Genomic DNA, 10326 nt, shown 5'->3' with positions numbered 1-10326 from the left:
AAGACAGTGTAGCCTCCAGCTTTTCAAGGACCATGGAAAATTGCAACACACATCTGGCACCAGGCTTCACCCTCAACAACCTTGCCCCAGCACCAGCGAATGTGGCTGCCTTCCGGGGTCTGCTGGGACCAGGTGGCTTCAACAGTCTCTACCAAATGTCCTTCCAGCAGTGGAACCACTTTTCCCCGTGTGGCCTGAGAACCACCCGGACCCCACGCTGTTCCTGGGGATTCACCTTTCCCACCAGAGCACCGCCAGGTATGGAGCTGTGGAGTTGCAGCCTTTGCGCTCCCCTTGTCTACAGTGTTAATGGAATTTAAACCCTCTCCTTTCTCCTTTCTCCCTTTTTAGTTTAGTTCCTGCGGCTGTTTCCAATTTTCCACTTTCTCTCCAGCTGCTTTTGGGGAGGGGTGATTTTCCCGTATGCTCCCCCCTCCCCAGTCTCTGTCCTCTCTCCGCCCACAAAAGGGTTTTCTTACCTTTCGGGGCTTCTTGCTCCCCAAGTTCAGCTCTTCGTTTCACGTACCTGCTGAATTCTGTGGTTCAGGTTGTGCAGATTGTTGTGTTAATCTTCCAATCGTTTTTCTAGGTGTGTAGGATGGTTTACTGTTGGTCTGGCTGTATTTCATGTATGTGAGACACACAAAATGCTTCCATGCTCTTCTGCCATCTTGGCTCCTCTCCGGAAGTTTCCTTTTCTTCATTCATTTTGAAAGCACATTTTGTACAGAATTTTTTTTTTTTTTTTTTTTTTTTAGAAAATAGGCCTTAAATTGTTGAAATCCATGCCTCGTTCTTTTAAATTTCTAGATTGGCTTTCCTTTCCCCTAAGTTTGGCCAACTCTAGTGGATTCAACCCATTTGTTTCCAAATTCCTTCTTTGCTGCCTTATTTGCATATATATTCTTTTATATTGCTCGCCTCTTGCAAATGTAAGAAGCTATTTGCTTTTTATCTTTTTTTACTAAAGGTAAATATGAACCACCTCTTACTTTTTTTTGTATTTTTACACTCAGTACAGTGCCTTACCTCTGACAAATGTTGGTTGAAATTTTTCTACCTTCCATATTTTCTATTAAAGTAGCTTGCACATAGTTGGAGATTTGGAGATGTTTGTTTCATGAAGAGTTTGCTAGAATTAGAGAAAAATGGAGAGTTGAATTTTCTTCTTTGGAAATATTTGAAAGAGGACTGTGGAAAGATTTCTGAGTTGTATGAAGAATGGAGATATGGGTTAGGAAGTTTACATGCTAATTTTCTTTGAAAAATCATGAATAGTTAAACAAATTGGGCCAGAAAAGAATTTTCATTTTCAAAACTGATTTTTGCCCTAAAGTAAATTACTTGAATGATACAAACTATATGTAACTATAATGCTCCCTAGTGGCTATTTTCTGCCAAAGCAAAGAACAGAATTCTAGCGTTCAACAAATAGATGTGTTGGATATTCTGAAATGCAAAGACTATATATATATTTTTCAAGTCTTTATTTAAATTCTAGTTAGTTAACAGACAGTTATAATATTTTTAAGTCAAAATTGCCCATGCAGAAATCTAAAAAAGTTTTCCTTTTTCTATAAAACATACCAATTACTCATAAAATAATATAATCTTGGCTGAAGAATAAAAATTCCTCCTTTAAAAAAAAAACATTTTACATACTAAAATCTTTTCCCCCCGGAAACATATGGACATTTGCTCTCTGACAGTCAAAAAGTTGAATTACTCATGACTCCTGCTTCCAAAGAGATTAGAATTATGTGAGGATACAGATATAAATAAAAACCATTGCTCACTGAGATAAATTCAATAGTATGGGTTTGCACAAAGGGAAGAGAGGGAGTAGATTGAGGATGGTCTAAAGAGAAAGTAATCTTTGATTTATGCTTTGAAGGGTAGGTTTGCATCTATTAGCTAGAGCAGTAGGAGAAGGGCATTCCAGGCAGATGACGGGCGTGGTACAAAAGTTTGGAGAGGAAAACATACCACCTACTCAGGCACTTCCTGGTAGGGGCTTGCACATAGGCTACATGTGGGACTCAAGCAGAAAATACTGGCAGGAGATGAGTACAGGAGTCAAACAATGCAAAAATAGTATAGTATAGTATAGTATAGTATAGTATAGTATAGTATAGTATAGTGTGAAGGAATTTGGGTTAATGTGTCAGAAATGGAAGATCACAGATTTTAATCTGGACAGTTTTAGTGAAAGATCTCTGGTACTAGTGTGAAGGAAGGATTGGAGAGGAGTTAGTACAAATCTATTATAACAATCCAGTAAAAAAAATTATGAGATGCCTATCAAGAATGTTGCAGTGGTGATGGAGAGCAGGAGAAAAATTCCAGAGAGGCTTTGTTAGACAATTGAACAGACTTGGTGACCAACTGAATGCAGGAGGTGGGAATAATGGTAAAAGCTGTTACCTGTCTGCATGGGGGAAATACAATTAATCCAGAGAAAAAAATTATAAAAGGAGAAGCAGACTGGGGCAGAGGTCAATGATAATAAGGATAATGAATTTATTTGGGGGTAAGTTCAGTATGAGACATCGACAACACATGTCGAGAGAGCTTTTACTAGGCATTTGGAGATAGGAATTTGGAGCTCAAGAGAGAGAGGTCTGGAGTGGTTCTACATTTGTGAGGGAATCTCCCGCACTTTGATTTGAGTGTAGTTAACTTAGTGATCACATCTAATGAGTGGAAAAGAATGGAATTGATAGTTTGTGTTTTCAGACCCCCAGGTTATAAAAGCATTGTGGATTTCTGCTTGCTTTCTTCCTTGGATCTCTTGTTCTGGGGGAAGCCAGTTGCCACATTATAAGGACGCTCACCTATAATGAAATCCACATGGCAAAGCAGTAAATTCTCTGGCCATCAGATAGCAAGGAACTGAGGCTTTCTGTCAATAACCTCATTAGTGAGACTGGAAGAGGATCTTTCAGTCCCAATTAAACCTTCAGATGGCTGTAGCCCTGTCCAAAATCTGTGCTACAAACTCATGAAATACCCTGCAACTAAGCTGCTCCTGAATTCCTGATCCACAAAAACTCTGCAATAATAATTTTAAAAATGTGCATTATTTTAAGCCACGAGGTTTGGGGATAATTTGTTATGCTTCATTAGACATCTAACACATAAGGCCACATGCAGGTACAAACAAGGAGGACAGTGTCCCTGACTGGGGAGCTGCATCTCTGCTACAACTCTTACCAGAGAGGAAGAGAAGAGATTTCAGTAGATGACAGTGGAGTTGTCTTCCCCAGCCTAGGGCAACTAATTTGGGTTTTATTTAAAATACAATGGGAAGCTGCTAAATAGAGGAGTGAACTATTCCAGTGATTTGTGATGAAAACAATAGAGCCAGGTTAGGGAAGATGTGGGAAGATGAGTCAGAAACCTCTTTAAGTAGTTCAGGCAAGACTTGCTTCTGCTTTGAACCTGGGTGGAGACAATTGGGAGACAGAAGTAGGTTATTTCAGAAGTAGGAAAGATGAGAGGACTAAAGAAAGGTTTAAAGTTTTCACCATTCCCCAAAAGTGTCCAGGCAAAGAGGAGAGGCCAAAGTTTGAAGCCCCACAAGACGAAGCCAGTGTGTGAGATAAATGTAAAGAACACATGCTAGAGCCCCTCTCAAATTTACCTCTGGACTCCCGTGATTGGTTTTGATCTGGTCTATGAGTGCATGTGCTGGCTGTGTTTAAGACAACCCAGTGCAACAGATGTAATACAGGTTTGCATCCCCAGGACCAAACACATTGGGAACCTAAATGAGAATGAGAGCTGCTGTATTTTGATCATGGTGCCAACATTACATACATCATGACATGTAATTCTCATAGCAAACCTGTGAGAGAAGTCCATTAGATTTACATTTTGCAGGAAAAAAAAAAAACAAACAGGCTCAGGGAGAATAAGGAACTTGACCAAGTTCACAAAGCTTGTAAACGCCAGAGTAGGATTTGAATGAGTATGTTTGACACCAAAGTCCTTACGCTTAACCACTAAGTGCATTTCTTCCCACCTCTGCTCAGAACCCAGCACCTCTCTGACACTTCCAACCTGGCCAGCTTGGAGCATCCAGAGACAGCTCCCTTGGATATTATATTCATATTCTCAAAATGGTTGTTGACAATGACAATGGAAAACCTATCTCAAGCAATTTGGTGGACAAGAATTGACTCAGGGAAATCAGAGCGAGATAGAAAGAATACAGAAGATTTTCAAATGGTGTCAGTAGCTAACAGACTGAATGTGAGGATACATGAACATTTACTTTGGAGGATTCTCAAAATGCTTGAGGGAAAAATTTGTGTGTGTGTGTGCGTGTGTATTCTGCAGATGTAGTTCGAGGTCAAGAAACTTTTATTATGGACGTAAAGGTCACTTCATTTTTATCTGCAGACAAGAAGGATCTGGTGACTTTGAGTTATAGCAGTGCCTGATCCAGGGAGTAATTTGTGCAGAACTGATAAGCCATCGATTTGAATAAACCTGAGTAGACTTAAACGTAGAAGCTTAGAGTTAGAAGGACTCTTAGAGGTCATATACTTTAGCTGCTGGCTTAAACGTGAACACTTCTGTTAGTAGGAAAGGCAATCATCTCCCTCATACTGGCCTGGGAATGATAAAAGAAGTATATTCTATATTTCCTTAAAAATATAGCTTTCTTACAGGGTTAGGGAAGAAATGGGAAGATTAGTCAGAAACCTTTTGAAGTAGTTCAAATGCAAATATTACAGAATGCAAATATTTTATGAACATTTCTCACACATTTCTCTGACGTTACCTGGAATATGAGATAAAAACTCAGCTTATAGACAGTGGCCTAATATTTTGGAAGTATAATAATAATGATAATAATAGTAGTTATATACATTATAACAATTTCATAATTTGATTATGAATTAATCATAATACTAGTTTCCATATCTTCTGAATTTGAAACATCACCTAATTCTGTTACTTTATAATAATAATGATGAGGATAGTCATTATTATTGACATTATAAGCAGCAGAATCAGGCAATCTTTCAAATTAAAAAGATTTATGGAAAAACCAGTATTTGATGTTTGTACATACACTACCTCATTCACTTCTGGAGTAGGTATGATGATCCGTATTTAGTATATGAGAATACAGAGGCCCAAAGAGTTGAAGGAACTTGTTCAAACTTACACAGATAATCAATAGAAGAGACAGGACTTGAACGTATGGCCTATTAAGCTTGTCTTGCTAACATTCATTCCATCTTTATCTAATATTACTTCAGTTTCCAATTGTTCTTGGGAAATCAGTGCTTTCCCACACGTAGTTCGTGGGTTGCCTCAAGTTGGGTCGACCACACTCCCAATGCAATAAATGGTGCCTTACTGAATCCAACCAGTCTTAGTGCTGTGCACAAGTCCTGTTGTATTGCCTGGTCTACCACTAATGTCCACTTCCTCCTTTTTATTGCCACCCCCTTCACTTTTATCAGGGCGGGAAATTTTAGGCAACGGGAGAAGAAATTCAACAAATTCTCACCACACCATCTCTCCACCTGCCTTACTGTGTGCTTACTTTCTCTGCATTACCTTCTGTTATTATGGATAAAATGTCTACATATAGCAAAGGCCAGTTCTTCTGTGTCTTAGATGCCATAGCTGCAGCGATTCTCTTCTCTCCAGCTCCTGATTCCGACAATTTTTTCCCTCTTTCTCTAGTTCGTTCCCATCAGCATTCAAAAATTCTGTGTCTTCCATATTAAAAACCAAAGCAAACCAAACCTCTTGACCCTATGTCATTCTTTTTACTTCATTTTATTGTAAGCTCCCTGAAATGTTATCTGGAATCACTGTCTCTGATTTATCTCTACTGAACCCAGTCTACTCAGGCGATCATCCCATCACACCCATGAAACTGCTCTGGTCGACATTTCCAATAGGGTGACTCACGTCTCAGTTTGTACAGACAGTTGTGGCCTCTGCCTGTTCTCCAGGGATAATTTTTCACTCTCAAAGTGTCTTCATTTGGATGACAAATTATATATTCACCCTATTTATGACCTCCACATTGGTAAATCCAGCTAACCACAGCACTTCTCAGTGCTCATTATACTTAAACCTATAGCATTTCACACATCCTATCACATCTTTGTTCACTTGTTTTCCAGGATCTCACATGGTCCTCCTCTTGTCTTTCTAGTAGCTTCTTTTAGCATCCTTAACTGGTTCCTTCTCATCTCCCCCATTAGTGGGGGTTGCAGTGCCCTCAGGATCAATCATTTGAACCCCCTTTTTCTTTTCTCCTCTATACTTATTCCCTTGTTAACCTCATTTGGTCTCATGGCTTTAAACACCACTTACATACTAATTGTGCCTACAATTAAATCTTTATCCTAGAATTTCCCCCTGACCTTCAGACTCCTATATCTATCTATTTACCTGATAGCATCAAAATCATGACATGTCCAGAAGTGAAGTTTTGGCCTACTCCCACACAAAAAGTTGCACTTATCCAATCTTCCCTATCGTAGGGACCAACTACAGTGTGCAGGAAGTAAACACCTTGATCTAATATTTGAGCCTCATTTTCTCTCATTATAGCACATTCAATATGTCATCAGACCCTGTTCTACCAGCAAACCCTACACTTCTCACCACCTCCACTACTTGTGCATGTATCTCTCACCCGGATTATTGCAGTATCCTCAAAATAGATCTTTGCTTCCATAGGATATATTCTCAGCAGAACAGCCAGGGCAATCCTTTTCACAGAGGTCATGTTATATGTCACTTTTTTTGTTCAAAATTCTCTAATATCATATCTCACTCACTATAACACCTAAATTCCATGCAGGGACCTACAGACCTGCTATTATCCTGCTCCTTTACCCCTCTGACGTTATTGCTTTCCTTCCTCCTCATGGCCCACTCTGCTCTAGGCATCCTTGTGTTCACTCCTGCCTCAGGACCTTCACGCTCACTGTTCCCTCTGCTTGGATTCCCTTCACACAGTTAGCCCTGTGAATCACTCCCTCACCTTCTCACTGAAGCTTTTCCTTCCCGTCTCTTTTCCAATGGTAATTCCCTCCCTTCCTGTATGGTAGCTTCTTAGAGCTGCTGTAACTTGGTACCACAAACTGTGTGGCTTAAAACAACAGAAATTTATTCTTTCATAGTTCTGGAGGCTAGGGGTCTGCAGTCAGGTTGTCATGAGGGCCTTGCTCCCTCTGAGACTCTGAGTAGAATCCTTTCCTGCGTCTTCCTAGCTCTGGCAGTGGCCAGCAGTGCTTGGCTTCCTTGGCCTGCAGCTACATCCTTCCAGGATCTGCGTCTGCCAGGGTCCTCCCAGTGTGTCTCTGTCCTCACTTGGGATTTTGTCTCCTTATAAGGACTCCTGCCATATTGGATTAGAGCCCACCCTAATGACTTCAGCTTAATTTGGTTACATTTGCGATGACTCTATTTCCAAGATAGAATTGAAGATCACATTCACAGGTACCAGAACTTAGGACTTCAACATACGTTGCTGGGGGACACAGTTCACCCTATAACACTTCCTTGACACAATATTTCTTACCTTTCTTACCTTTGAAATTTTCTGCATAGCACTGTCATTTCACTTATAAGACATTTTAATTCTTTAATGTTTGTTTGTTTGTTTAATGTTTATTTATTATTGAGAGACAGAGAGACAGAGCATGAGCAGGGGAGGGGCAGAGAGAGCAGGAGACACAGAATCCGAAGCAGGCTCCGGGCTCCGAGCTGTCAGCACAGAGCCCCACGCGGGGCTCGAACTCACAAACCGTGAGATCATGACCTGAGCCAAAGTCAGATGTTCAACCGACTGAGCCACCCAGGCGCCCCTATTTATTTATTCTGAGAGAGAGTGAGAAAGAAAGAGTGGGGGAGAGTCAGAGAGAGAAGAGGAGAGAGAGAGAATCACAAGCAGGCTGTCAGCCCAGAGCCCGATGCAGGGCTCAAACTCATCAACTGTGAGATCATGACCTGACTGGATATTAAGTCAGACGCTTAACCACGTGAGCCACCCAGGCGCCCCATAGGACATTTTATTTTATAGATTATATTACAGATGGTAAATGTGAGCTCCACAGTGACAGGGATTTTTGACTGTCTTGTACCTACCTTGCTGTTGCCCTGGTATTTAGAACATGACTGGAACCTAGAACACATAAAATAAATAGTTGTACCAATGTTATTAACTAAATGTTGATGTTCCTTCTTTCTGCAGTGATTCTTTCAAGTCTCCTGAAATTTGTGGAGGGCGTAGGCGTGGTGGGGCAGTTGTTGTGAGATTGAAGGAGCACATAGAGCCGCCTGGGTGGCTCAGTCAGTTAAGTGTCCGACTTTGGCTCGGGTCACTATCCCATGGTTCATGAGTTCAAGCCCAGCATCAGGCTTTCTGCTGTCAGTGCAGAGTCTACTTTGGATCTTCTGTCTCCCTCTCTCTCTGCCCCTCCCTCGGCTCTCTCTCTCAAAAATAAATAAACACTAAAAAAAAAAAAAAAGAAAAAGCACATAAATACTATCTTCCTTTGCAGAGGTTGGTACACTATTGCCTGTGGCCCAAATCTGGTCTGCTGCCTGCTTTTGTAAATAAAATTATATTGTAATACTGATATGCTCATTTGTTTCTGTATTGTCTAAGGCTGCTTTCCTGCTACAGTGGCAGGGTTGAGTAGTTGCAACAGAGACCACATCCCCCACAAAGCCTAAAATATTTACTCTTCCATCCTTTATAGAAAAAGTAAGTGTTCCAACCTCGTTCTTCTGCTGTTTCCATATGTGTAACAGTGGGGAATGTTAATCATTAAAAGAGGATCAGATTTAAGAATCAAGAAACATCTTCCAAGTGAAAATAAAATGAAGTGGAAGATGTTTTCCAGTAGCTCAGTTAATTTACACCACTGGGTGTCTCTCTTCCCTAAACTTTACAAGTAAATGTTGAACCAGACATCAGCCAACTGGGACTGTGACATACCAGACAAATATTGACAGTTGCTAAGGCAACTGGGATAAAGTATTGGCCAAAGGATAATATAGGCGCCAATTGTGCGTGCCATGTTTCTCACATAGGGGAGAGACACAGAGAATATGAATGAAAAATATATTTCAAGATCCCTTTTCAACTGCGGCTTAAGAACAACTCACAGATGATGTTTATCTTAACTCCTCTTTCAGCTTTTCTGGAAAATTAACACTTTGGGGACTTGGGGGCCCTTAAGTCAGCTAGCATATGTCACAAGGGGGAAATCTGGGTATCAATTCTCTTTTCCAGTTATCCCTGGAATTTACTGTTCTGCATTATGTTCTCATGGCCAAGTGTAAGGCCACATGTAGTTTTTTGGCTTGCCTGCTCTTTTCACAGAAGTGGTTTCTGCAACACCTCCTTTCAGAGATTTCTTATTAGTCAACATTGGAATAATTAGCCTGCCTTTTTAGTTGCCTCCTGCAATGTGGTCTGAGGGAGTTTTTAACCTGTGGTTGAATTTGAGCTTTTGTCACTGATTAAACTTGGGCTTTTGTCATTACGCTAGTGCAAGGCTTCCTAACAGTGGAATTAGTGACATTTTGGATGGATAATTCCTTGTTGCGTAGGCTGTCTTGTGCATTGCAAGGTGTTGGGAAGTATCCCTAGCCTCTATCCACTTGTTGCCAGTAGCAGCCCCCCAGTTATGAGGATCAAAAATGTCTTCAAATATTACCAAACATTCCCTGTGTAGCAAAATTATCATCAGTTGAAAACATTGTGCTAGTAAATGCTAAACCATATTTCTTTTCAGGTTATTCTTAAAGCATCCTCAAGTAGAGCTGGAGTTTCAAAACACCAATGGGAGAAACTGTGGAAATTATGGATTTTTCAAATTTCACAGGAGAACTTCAGTCTTTCACAAAATTAGGAAATTCAGAAATTAAAACATTGATGATGAACCCAGAGAGATCACACAACAGGAGCTGCTTTCATTCAGTGAGAAACTAGATAAGATCTCCCAGAGGATATTTTGGGGTCTTTTCTGTATGGGCTATTTAGAAGTCCTGCAATCGAGATCTCTTGTTTAGTGAGAAGTCTTTCAGGATGGTCTCTGAACATGCCCCTGCTTTGCTGTCCCCTGAGCCTTTCAAATGATTGAGTTTGGATCAGGCAGGTGGGATTGATAATGGCATGGCATCTAGGAAACTTGTACATCTGATATTTGTCTTCTGGAAAACCATCCGCCTGTCCACAGCCCCTGTCAACTCCCAGTCTTTGAGTCCCTCCTTGAAGGCTGAGTAATCTCATTTCCCCACTGGACAGGAGGGGCTGGCTGAGGTCATTATGAC

This window comes from Prionailurus bengalensis, chromosome F2 (assembly GCF_016509475.1).
Source record: "Prionailurus bengalensis isolate Pbe53 chromosome F2, Fcat_Pben_1.1_paternal_pri, whole genome shotgun sequence".
Classification (NCBI taxonomy): domain Eukaryota; kingdom Metazoa; phylum Chordata; class Mammalia; order Carnivora; family Felidae; genus Prionailurus; species Prionailurus bengalensis.
The sequence above is the reverse complement of the archived record's forward strand: the minus strand, read 5'-3'. Positions refer to the sequence as shown.